General features: G+C 35.8%; 1 long non-coding RNA gene across 3 annotated transcripts in view; it reads left to right on the plus strand.

The window, feature by feature from the left end:
• The window catches only part of LOC149917743 (uncharacterized), a 310,433-nt gene extending 302,813 nt beyond the window's left edge, over positions 1–7,620 (plus strand). For 2 of the 3 annotated variants that reach the window (XR_016466710.1, XR_016466712.1), the window contains exon 10: positions 6,860–7,620. This is a non-coding gene — a long non-coding RNA (uncharacterized LOC149917743). The remainder of the gene's footprint in view (positions 1–6,859) is intronic. The other variant, XR_016466711.1, reaches the window with a different exon arrangement.
• Positions 7,621–12,078: the final 4,458 nt, after the last annotated feature.

Consider the following 12,078-nt stretch of genomic DNA (forward strand, 5'->3'; position numbering starts at 1 on the left):
GTACCGTTTGGGGTCTGGTTATTGAGCAGCTGTCTCCTGAACCAGAGCCTCCATAAGGTATGTTATAGAACTGTGCATTCAGTAATATTTCAGTTGTCTTTATTCAAACTACTTTTTGGCAATGGTGCAGGCTTTGGGCTTCAGTGCTGTCTGTGGTAACAGTATTTTGACAGTCAGAGTTTTTTTAATAGGTAATCAAATCTTCCAAGTTACAGTGAGACACAAAGATCCTTTATGTTTCAATAGAAAGAACTCAGAGTTGAATGATTGCATATTTTCTACGTTTTTCTTTGTTCTGGTGTTAGAAAGGGTATGTATGAATAATACTTGCAATTGCAACTTGTTGATTCTTTAGTGAAGAAAAAGGAATTAGTGTTGGCAGTTCTGGAAGACAACAAAAGGCTGTTTTCATCATTTTTATTTTTATTTTTTTACAGAAGTTTTAAATACTGTTATGCTTTTTTTTGTTAGGGTGTATGATTGTTTCAAACTTAAATTGTACACACTTTTTCTGAAAAAGAAAACTAGAAGTCAAACTCCCAAAATTCAACTCCTTAGCCTCATATCAACTTGGTGTGCCATCTGAGACATCTACGTGCAAATTACTATGCTTAAAAAGTTGGGTATCAACAAAAAAAACCTGTCAGTTTTGGGCATTGTAACACCAAGCTATTGCTCATCTTCTCAAAAAGAAGAGAGAGCAAGGTTTGTAGCTTAGACTTTAGTCTTGTCAAACCTTACTTAATATGTTTTAACAGCATTTATTTATAAACTTTATTGGACAATAAACAGAGGTTTTAAAGGCTTCTGAAGCTGAAGAAGAGCTTGATTGGCCAGCTCTCTTACTGTACATGCTGGCAACTCCAGGGAACATTGAGATAAAGGTGAGTCTCTATATTTTAATGATAGCCTCTACTTCTGAGAATGACATGCAATACTTGTTTGTACCCTGGGTACTGTCCAGTATCTCCCACATAGTTCTGTACACCAAAACTTTTCTAAATGCTTGGCCCTCAGCAATCACAGCCAAGTGGATGCAGCAATGTTTCTTAGGCCCTATTTTCTGCAGAATAAGAATACCAAAATTTGCTTAGGATACAGCTTGAGAACTTTGGAAATATATACATATATATGAAAAGGATGAAACTACTTCTGTTGAGTTCTGAAAGGCTAGTAAACATCTGCACACTAAGGTTCAAGAATGTGATTAAAAATTAAAAAACAAAACAACAAAAAAAACTTTATAAACCAGGCAGGAAAAGAGACTTTTCTCAGTTAAGCTTCTCAGAGGAGTTTTCTCAGAAATACTTAGGTTTACTGCAGCAGAGAACCTGGAGTACGAAATACAGCAATTATTCAAAGTCCTAGCCATACTTGATTTAGCATGGTTTGGCTATCTGGGGGGAAGTCATTCAACAATAAGTTGTTGAATTCTCTATACTAATTCTTCACAGAAAACCTTAGCTTTTAGTCTTTATTTTATTAGTCCTGTTCAAAATAATAACTTATGTCATTAGATGTTATTCTAGATATTAAGTGTGCATAACTGGACCCTTGATCCTGACTCCATGAAAGCTTCATTTACTACCTTTCCAATTCATTTTAACTCCATCCACATTTCATATGCTTAGCTGACTGACTAGACAATCTTTGGTCACTTATGTCCTGCAGGTGTCTGTCCTAGTGAGTAGCTCTAAAAAGTTGATGTTTCCATCCTGGGAACATGCAGGATTTTTTTTTCCCCATTTGATTTTTAATATTATTTTTAATATTTAAGTCATTAGGGAACTCTGAAGGCATCAATTTGTTGCTTCAATAGCACGAGGTAGTTGCTAAATTTATTTGGTTTATACATGGTGATTAAGGGAGAATGATTCTTTTTTTTTTTTTCTGCCCTTTGAGGGAGCTTATGGTGTTATGGGCGACATGTCAGCAATAATTAAGAAATATCCTGGTACAAATCCCAAAAGATACATATTTTTACAAATAATTCCCCATGGAAAAACTTTAAAAATGATGCACTTGTTCTGAAAAATGCTTCAAGCCTTCTCTAAATAGATTATATTGCTGGGTTATTTAAGAGTGCGTGACTTGAGGTGCACATTTTGCTTGTAACTCATAAAACCACAGCACAGTTAATCAAGGGGAAAAGAGGAATAATGTTCAGTGAGCTCCTATGTCTCACAAAGCCATTCTCATTCAGCCAATAACACAGCTTCTTGTTTTATTCAATTGTAATAAGAAGAATGTAAGAGTTTCTTCAACAAAAGGTGTTTTTGGTCTTGCCTTCACAGTTTTTTTTAAAAACACAACTTTCCTTTGCAGGCTTTAATGTCCAATGTGGACTCCATGGATTGAATTTCTTTGTCTCTTTTGAGGGTAATCTTTTAGTATAATGTATTTCAAATACTGCCCAGTGCAGTAAGCCTTCTGGTTTGTTTTTACAGTTTTCCTAGCAACTGCATAGAATAATCACAGCACTTAGAAGAGTATTAACTACAGCTGCACTCCTTATAACAATAATCTGTTGAATAAAAGATGTTTTCATCTTTTTCTGCAACAATCTTTGCCTAATTTAAAAAAAAAAACTGAACACCAAATCTTAAAAATGTTCTTCCAAATTGAAACAGCTTACCTTGTTCCATCTTCTGCTTAGGAGCCAGTGAAAGGAGCAGGAGGAAGGAAAGGCAAATAAGACATGTATAAATTAAGGAGAACAGAAAAAATGAGAAGAGGGTAAAGATTGTAAGAGAAAAGTATAGGTTTTCTAATTATTGTCTTTTTTCAAACTTATGAATTGAAACTTTCTTTTAATGCCCACCACCTATTGGTTCTGAACAGTGATAATATTTCTGCTGTATATGTGAACTCAAATTTTTAGATACAAGGTTGCTTCAAGAGCTAAACGTTTTGTCCTTCAGGCAAATGGAGATCAGGGCACATAACAGGATTTACATGAGGTTTCTCCTAAGGGAGATGCATTTGACACATCACATTTTGGTGCTATATTCAGGTCTGTCATAGAATTGTACAAAACAGTGTGCGTAGTTGGGAGATACAAGATATAAAATAACAGTACAATCAACTATGTCATTACATGCCATGTTTTTCTGATTAATATTTGACTATCCATGAACAGCAAGAGCTCAAACGGCTGAACTTGTCCAGCATACAGGAATTGCCTTTGCCCCTCACTCCATCAAAACTAATAATATTTAAAAATAATCTCCTGTCCTCAACAGATTTTTGTCTACTATTAGAAAATAGCTAAATATGAAGTCTGGAACGCTGCTATCACTGGGAAGTGACTGAAATGTTAGAGACAGTACATACCAATATCTTCATATAGATGTACAAACAATTGAGTAGCATTTCAGTTCTCTTAAAGATGAGACAGAAGAGTTGTTCTTTAGAAAGCAGCTATTGGTTTCATTATTTTAGAGGAATAAGGTTTCTACAGGAAGGAAGTCTTCCTGCAGAAGGTTGGTCTTTTTATTTTATTTTATTTATTTATTTTTTATCTTTTTGCACCAGATTAAGAGAGAGAAACATTTTCATCCAGAGAGACAGAAGCAGCAGTAGCCTTGTGGACACAGCAGCATTCCTGACATCTATATCCCTTATTCTGTATCTGTAATTGACCTCTGATCCATCTCTCAGATTGCAAATCATTTCTTATATGTTCAACAAAAATATGTAAACTACAGAAGGCAGAACATTCGAGTCAAGCAGGATGAGAAAATCACATCTCAGATTCCCTGTATCTTGCCTATACATGCCTCATCTTCCTCATAATGTTTTTCTTTCTGGTTTTGTTTTTGGGGGCTTCCTTTAATTTGAACAGATATCTATATATATGTCCTTTCTCTTGTACAGGGACAGATTCTCTTGTCCTCCAAAAGACCCTTTAAAACACCAAAGCAAAGCTGCTTCAACACTTCAGACGAGCAGGGGTTCAACATCTGGCTACTGCTTTTTTATTCTGTCAATCTTCCTACTCCTTTCCATTCTCAATTCCAGTCAGTGAAATTATGATCCAGTAACTTAAACGAAGCTGCTGGTTCAGAGAATTAGACTGGAATTTTAGTCTGTGCTGCTCACTTAGCATAGGTATAACTTAGATGCGTAGTTATAACTTACGATTAGTACTTAGAGGCATATAGCAATCAGAAAGGGACATCAAGTCAACAGGAACTTATGCAGCATGCAGAAATACGGTGAATGTTACATGTCAGCTGTTGTCTTCTGTAGGCTCACATGAAAATTGACCCCTTTCCTGACTCAGTAGCAAAGCCATTGCAGGAAATGCAATGACAGAAATCCTCCGGATATAGCAATTACTACACTTCCTTTAAAAAAAAACAAAAAAAAAAACCCCCCCCAAAAAATCCTTGCATTTAAAACAAAGCAAACAAAAACAATTGTTTTAATGATATATCTCCTATTAAAGAAAAAAAGCCTATTTTTAAAATTAAAGAAGCAACATTAATATTCAAAAAGATTATAACATTACAGTGGCGTTCTGAATCTTCACCTGGAGTCTTACATCTTTTTTTTTTTTTTTCTCAAATCTAAGTTGTGTTGGGTTTTTTTCTTTTTTTCTTTTTTCTTTTTCTTTTTTTTTTTTTCGTTCATGAAGAAATGGAGACACGAAAATGGCATTTTTAGCCAGTAACTCATGCATTTAGATTTCTGGGTTTAGGTTTTGGAAAAAATGCACCTAGTTGTTTTCTTATTACAATACTGCTGGTTTTGTTCACCGGGCCATGTTTTTCTTGGAATGTGGTAACGTGGAACGTTTTAAATTATGGGCTTTACTTTTTACTATCCAATGTCTACTAAATAAGTCCATCATCTAATTCTAAATTGGTGAAGCAGCAAACTTATGCTTGTAGCCAGCAATACATATATTTTTCACTCCAGAGAAAAGTTCTTCTGTTCTAAATTTACTGAAGAGAGTTTCACAGACAAAAGAAAGGCTCTTTGCCAAACCTTTGCTTTGCTTCTTTATAATAATACTTTGTCTCTTCAAATATCCTAACAAAATACTGTAAACTGCTGAGAAGTTTCCATCAAGGCTATAATCAATAATAGCAGTTGCTAAGCTTCAGCTGACATAACATCAGAATCTTTTGCATACAAGTGTTTAAATGAAACAATGGAACAAATGAAGGCATTAGATTGGATGTAAATATTAATCAAAGTCATATTTACACTCTAACTATAAACAGTTTTTGAAATATGAACCATACATTATATTAAAAAGATACAGGATGTAATCGCTGCTACTGCAATCCACTGCATACTTTGCCACCCACCACAACAATCACCATTGTCTGCTGAATACACATGCTGTTTGGAATACACACTGATGGGTGCATTAAAAGTGTAGAGTGATTCTCAAGGGGTTTGGATTAGGGAGTTAGTTTGAATAAGAAATGTAGAGTTGGAATTATAATCTGATATTTATTTGAAGCTCTGGAAGGTTACCCATCTGATTTCTTCACTTAAATTTTGTACTGTTGTTTTTGTGATTGAGTCACTGGGCTGGATTCAGTTCCCCAGTCTGATACAAACTTAATCTGCTGAGAAATTCTAGTCCTAAAATTCAAGCTAATACCTCGTGTTTCGCTGTCTCCTTTTTGTCTTGTTCTCTGCTTAGGTTCTATCTGAGTAGGAATGTCTCATAGTATATGTACAAAGAGTGTAGAGAATCACAAAAATCCTCATCTCAGCTAGATCTCTAGGTACTGCTGCAAGTGTTTAATTTTCCTGTCTTTTCAGGAATTTAAAAATTCGCCCTCATCTCTATGCCTGTTATTATTATTTAAGAATTTTGGAGTTCAAAGTTTTAAAATTGTCTTCCCAGAAAGAAAGAAAATGAAGTTTTTAAAGTTCCAGTGTCTGTCTCCTTAAAAAGACATCTAGGACACCCATTTTTGTCTAATGCAAACAAACAATGAAGTGAAACTCTTCCCAGATTCTCTTTCCAAACCCACTCAACACAACTCTCTCCTTGTCTAAGAAAAAGTACCAGGCACTCCAGTACTTGGAATTACTATAGATATCTCAGAACCACAAACTGAGATCACTTTCAGCTTGTTTTGAATGTTCTTTGACTGACACTGATAGTGGTTTTGAAGAGGATTTGCAAAGTAAGAACCAGATCTGTATCATTTTAGAAATAGTTCATTTGAAGAAACCCCCATAATTACATAATGTCTGTGAAGGTATTAACATTTCTCCCCCCACCCCCCTATTTTATAAGCTACTAGTTCAAGAGGATCTTCATTTCAATGAAGAAAATGGAAATTATTCCCCACCTAGCTCCTTAGAGTAACAATGTCCCTATTTTCTTGAAGACCACAGACTTGTACATTGCAGATTGTACTGAAGAAACATTCAAGTTGACCCTTTCTGCTCATTCTCTTCCACTTCCTCAAGCAAAAGTTTCTAATAGTTTACTTGGAGGGCTTCCAGTGATTTCTATCTGTAGCTTTGAGCAGGTGACTGTGAAGAGCAAGGTTGTAGGTAAACACTTAATTCATATCTAGAGCTATGGAGTTTTATCTTATAGCACAATGTAAAATAAAGGAAAACTTCTACCTCTCAAAATTGCATATAACACATCTTCACAACAAGAGAAGTTGGCATGGAATAATTTCTCTCTCCAAGCCCTTTTGTGAAAAGCTAGGCACATCTTCCCTACTTCCAGCTATTGTATTTGCAGATCTGGAAAGATTTAGATTTAAGGTTTTGGATGGGTTTTAACATACAATAAGACCACAGTCAGTAATAACAGAAGCCTGATGGTTTATGACTTCTGTGACTAACACCAGCCTACTGGATCTATTAATAGGTCTAGTGTTACCTTGAACTGCTCTTGCACTGACTTTGTACTGCAAAGACTTATACTCACTGCGAGAGTTGATATATGAAGCTTGGAAAATCAAACAAGCAGGTAAGATAGTACTACTATTCTGTTCTTCCTCATGTTTATATTTCACCTTCTAGTCATCCTGTATAATAAAGAACAGCTGCAGAACAGGCAAGATCCATAGAAAAACAGAAACAACAAAATGTCAAATTCTGATAATATTAACTAGCTCTTTCATGCATACACACTGAGGACTATGCCAAACTATTTACTTGTATGAATATTTGCCCTTCCAAAAACCTAGAAAAAAACTGACTCTCGGTTACAATTCACTCATATTAGCTACCATTCACTTTTAGGAATTGCAGTCTCCAGCCCACTCACCAGAATGCTACTGAGTGAAGAAAATGCTACCATCAATTTTTGTTTCAGTTTATTGCAAGTGCTTTTCTTTCCACAAAATGGGTTCTTAATTTCCCTTAATAAGCCTATTCCCAGAAGGGCACTGGAACAGAAATTTGCATTTGGAACTACATGTTTTCCTTGGACCACTGTTCAGGTATCTATACTTCTGTCAGAATGTGAAATATCATTTGTAAATGTAAGAGGAAGAATTTTTAAAGAACAATGTGAAACTAACACATGCACTCTGACTCAGAACTCCCACTCATATCATTTTTTGTTAAACCAAAAAAATGTGTCTCTCCCAGAGTCTTTGGAATTCCTTTAGAGTAATGATGCCTGTTTTTCTTGATTGCTTTTTTAAATGAACAATTCTTGTGTTCATTTTCTATGATAGCACTAGAACAATGTTGAAAAGTATCTAAACCACATAGAAAACTCAGTTATGAGGGCAGTTATTTCAATTCATCAAATTACATAAAAGATATGATTTTTACTACATACTAAACAACAAATGAACTAAAGAAAATATGAAAAGCGTTTCCTTTTGCCCAGAGTTTTAGGGTGTTTTGTCAGGGATGCAGCAAACATAACCAGGCTCCAGTTCTTCACTTCAGTAGCTACTTCTGCAGAATTTAATGGAATCCTTTTACCAGCAGGTGAAGAAACAGTTCCCTCAATGCCTTTCCTACAGCGTGCTACAGTTTAAGTATCTAATTCAGTTGAAATGCAGCAGTCGGGAACTCCAAACTGAGGGACAGGAATAAAGGCATGACCCTTCCTCATTGATTAACATTCATGATCTGGACAGCTTCCTCCACATTCCCCTCCAGCAAGTGTCAATCTTTATGAATATTATTCTTTGGTACTTAACTCTTATCTTGTAGCGCATAGAGAACTTAGATGATGTGAACCCTCCCAGCTATCAAAGTACTTGAAAAAAATTGTTACAACACAAAGAAAAGTTACAATTCTAAATTAAATTTGTTACCTTCTGCAGCATACTTGTTACGGATATGTCAGTTACCATTTATATTTGTACATGCCTTGAAGCAGCATACAGATGTCCCAAATAATTTTCAACGTTTTTGGTACTAAATACTGCACAAACCCACAAAGAAACAGCTCTCACTTTAACAAACTTACCATGTATGTGTTGCAAGGAAAGCAATGAGAAGTTTGTCCTACACATGTCAGAGGAAAAGGAAGGCATATAGCTTCTCTCTGTTTGCCAGTCGTGCTGCTAAGACAGTATTATCACAGTAATATTTAAAATAATGTAAGTAGGAATGCAGCTGATGTTTTATGTGTTCTTTTCAAAGATTTCAGTGGCAAAAATTCACAAACATTATACATGCACTTAATTTTTTATACTGTGATTTCAAAATGAGGCTTGAGCCTCAAGGTATCTTTCTTAATTAAATGTATCAGTTTAATGCGTGCATGCAAGCATGTACAAAACCTTACTTGCTAGACACTCTGTGTATCATACTTCAGAGTTTAAAAAAAAAAATGGGGTGAAGGAAGCAATGCTTTACCTCTAGTTTTATTCTTAAAATGTAGATAAAAAATAAAAGGAGGTTGTGTCAGAATGTACTCACCATTTCTGTTATGGTCTAAGGAACTATCAGTTTTCAAAGGTCTTGGTGGGCTGTGGTACAGATTTATTCCTACAAGGACTGGGGTCCAAATTTCAAAAGCTTGAATTTGAAAAAGCAAAAGAGGGTCTTAAGACACCATAACACTGTTTTTCTTTAAGGAATCATTTGGGCACCTAACCAACTCTCACTGTCCCAGGAATGTTCTTTTACCTTACCTTCTAGGAGCCTTTCTGAAGTCTTGCTGAAGACAATAGTTGAGTAATTGTAAAGTCCAGCTAGCTGGCATGCAGGAGATTCTGAGATACTCTCTCACAGTAGCACGGTTACAGAGGTGGGATTTTTGTTACTGGGAGCCATCTCTTTCAGTTATTGCAATGACAACTTTTAGTTTGCTAAGGCAGTAAAAGATTCTTGAGCCTCTGAATGTAGGCCCCATCCCATGCCGTCCATTTGATTCCCCCGTAGGTCCGTTGTCAAAGAATAAACCAATATGTTCTAAGCAAAAAGTTTTATTTCTTAAACGTCTCTAGCATGAGTAGTATTTCTCACAGAGTTTATATCATGTGACTTACTTATTAGATTTGCATGCTAGGCCTTTGTTAAGGTATAGATTTCTGTATAGTTCCTTTTCCATAGTGTTGAATTGCTGGTCAAAAGACAGTCTCTCACACCATCAGACTCTCTAACACCACAGGCTAAGGAAGCCTTGTTCAGCTGTTTAACGCTGCAAGAAGGAAATGCTCTTCAACAAACCAGTGCCATGTTGAATGGCAGTTGTATGTGATATCTTTTCCTTTGTATCTGGAATGATATGAAAAAGTAGGCACTTCTGCAACTGACTGTATTAAGAATACTACTTCAGTAAAGACTAAGTTAAACCACAGCCCTCTGGAGTCTTACTGGTTAAGGCCAGTTAAAAAAAGCCCAAAACTGCTCTCCACCTTTTCAAAGACAACCTGGCTTAGCAAACTGAAAAGTCACTCTTACTTACATTTAACACATTTAGCAGGAGTGTTGAATTCACAATCAGATTTATAGGCATAACTACTGATACGCACATACCATTTCCCTCTCTGAAGCTCTTACATCAAGCAGAAAGCAAGCACTTAACTCTCAAACTTCCATATAATGTTATTGCTGTTATTATTATTATTATGCACAGAAGCACAGAATAGCTAAGGTGCCTCTGCAGATTGCCTCGTCTCTGCGCAAAGCAGGGTCAGCTACAGTAGGTTGCAAAGTGCCATGATCACTCAGGCTTTGAATTTCTCCAGGGGTAGCAACTCTACAACTTCTGTGGGCAACCCATTACAGTGTTTGACTATCCTCACAATCAGTGTTGCTTTATATATTTAAATACAATTTACTATATTTCAGTCTGTGCTCAGTCTGCCTCTCATCGTGTCACTGAATGTCACGTTTTTCAGTGATGGTCCATCTTTTACCACTATGGCAATAAGATTCTTCTTTTTTTTCCACAATTTTTTCTTTCCTCTCCTTCTACCTCAATTTAGTTTCAGATCTGATCCCCACAGAAGCAAGTACAAAAAAAAATTACACTAAGAATTCCATAAAGTTATGAAGCCTTTCCTTGTTTGTCAACCTTCTCACTACATTTTTCTATATTTCTAACAGCATTTCTGTGACAGGAAATAAGCAGCATAAAGCACAGCGTTCTCTGAGAAGGCCATACTCACATCACTGGAGCTCACTCTGTGAAGAGTTAGCCCAGGCTTCCACTCCCCCTGCTAATTGTCAAACAGCTATTATGATAGCTAGTATTTATTTCTTTATTTCTTTATTTTTAGTCTCTGTTATGCTGAGATCTTTTTCTGGCAGGTTCTCAGTTAAAGTCAATTTTACAACCATGCTACCAAACAAAATAAAAGTACAAGGCTTGATAATGGAAAACCTGACACCACCTAAAATGTAACTAACTGATCAGGAGTGATTCTGTAAAAATTTTTTTTAAGCCTACAGAAACCAACCAATGTTAATTATTAATCAAAAGCAAAGCACCCATTTTAAGCATTTTTCAGGGAGATGTGCTCATTTAATTTCTTGCTACCGTGTATTATTTTATATCAGTAACTGTCATTCAAAGCCAACAACACTTACACAACTGCAAGGACACTGCTCAGAGGTAACACGCTAACGCACGACAAAAGCCCTAACAAAAACACTGAACTAATCAGCAGTGCAATCTTGACATCTTCCTATGTCACTGTCTTTTCCTTTTTGCCCACCCAAACATTCCATACTGACATAAGCTACAGTGTTTTATATTGTACCACTAGCAGTTCAGAAAGGAAGAATCCCTGTCAGTACTCTGTGGTTTAATCCCTGCAGGACAGAATACCTAAGGAATACACAATGGGACAGAACCCCACACTTTGTTTCAAGCCCATGGATACCAAGGAGATCATTAAAGGTCATTTTGTTTCACAGTGTTCTTATTTCTTAGCCTTTGTGGAGGAACACAAAAAGCAGTTCCATCTTCTTGTGTTTCTTGCTATCCTCTTGTCTGGGAGAGGTGGGAGAATCAGCTGGAGAAGTAACTGCTTAGTTTTGAAGAAATATCTGGAAAGGTGAGGTAAAAAAGCCCACTAATGGCATGAGAAACGTAGTTAATAAAAAACTCACATACATTTTAGAACAATACACTATCAAACAAAGGTTTTAAAATGCAGACTAAAATATTCTTACTTATCGTGATCCTGGTCATCGATCTGGAATGTACATTTTCTGTTCTCACTACAGTCTCAAGGTTGCTGTGAATTAATTGTGTGCTTCCTTCAGTCCTCATTACAGTCTTTGACACAAGAATGAGTTTTTACAGAAGTGAATGCCAGGATATTCTGATTCTCATTGAATATTCTCATTAATCCATTCTTAGGACAAAGATAATGATAAAGAATAAGCACAGATATTAATTATTTTATTTCTTATGGCAATCCTGGGGATGTAATGAGAATGAAATGATTGCCTCTTTTTGGTTCTAAAGTAAGGGTTTTTAAGGATAGAAAAATATTCAAAATTAATTTATTCTTGTAATTAAACTGTGATAAGACCAGGAGCTTAAAACACATCACATTAATTCATTCTCAATGCCAGTTTTAAGGGTCCAAACCTGTACGTGTCAATTAGAGTGAGAAGGAGAATACAGGTCAATGGAGAATAGAGCATCACAATTTTTTA

This window comes from Phasianus colchicus, chromosome 5, assembly GCF_987193195.1.
Source record: "Phasianus colchicus chromosome 5, bPhaCol1.hap1.1, whole genome shotgun sequence".
Classification (NCBI taxonomy): domain Eukaryota; kingdom Metazoa; phylum Chordata; class Aves; order Galliformes; family Phasianidae; genus Phasianus; species Phasianus colchicus.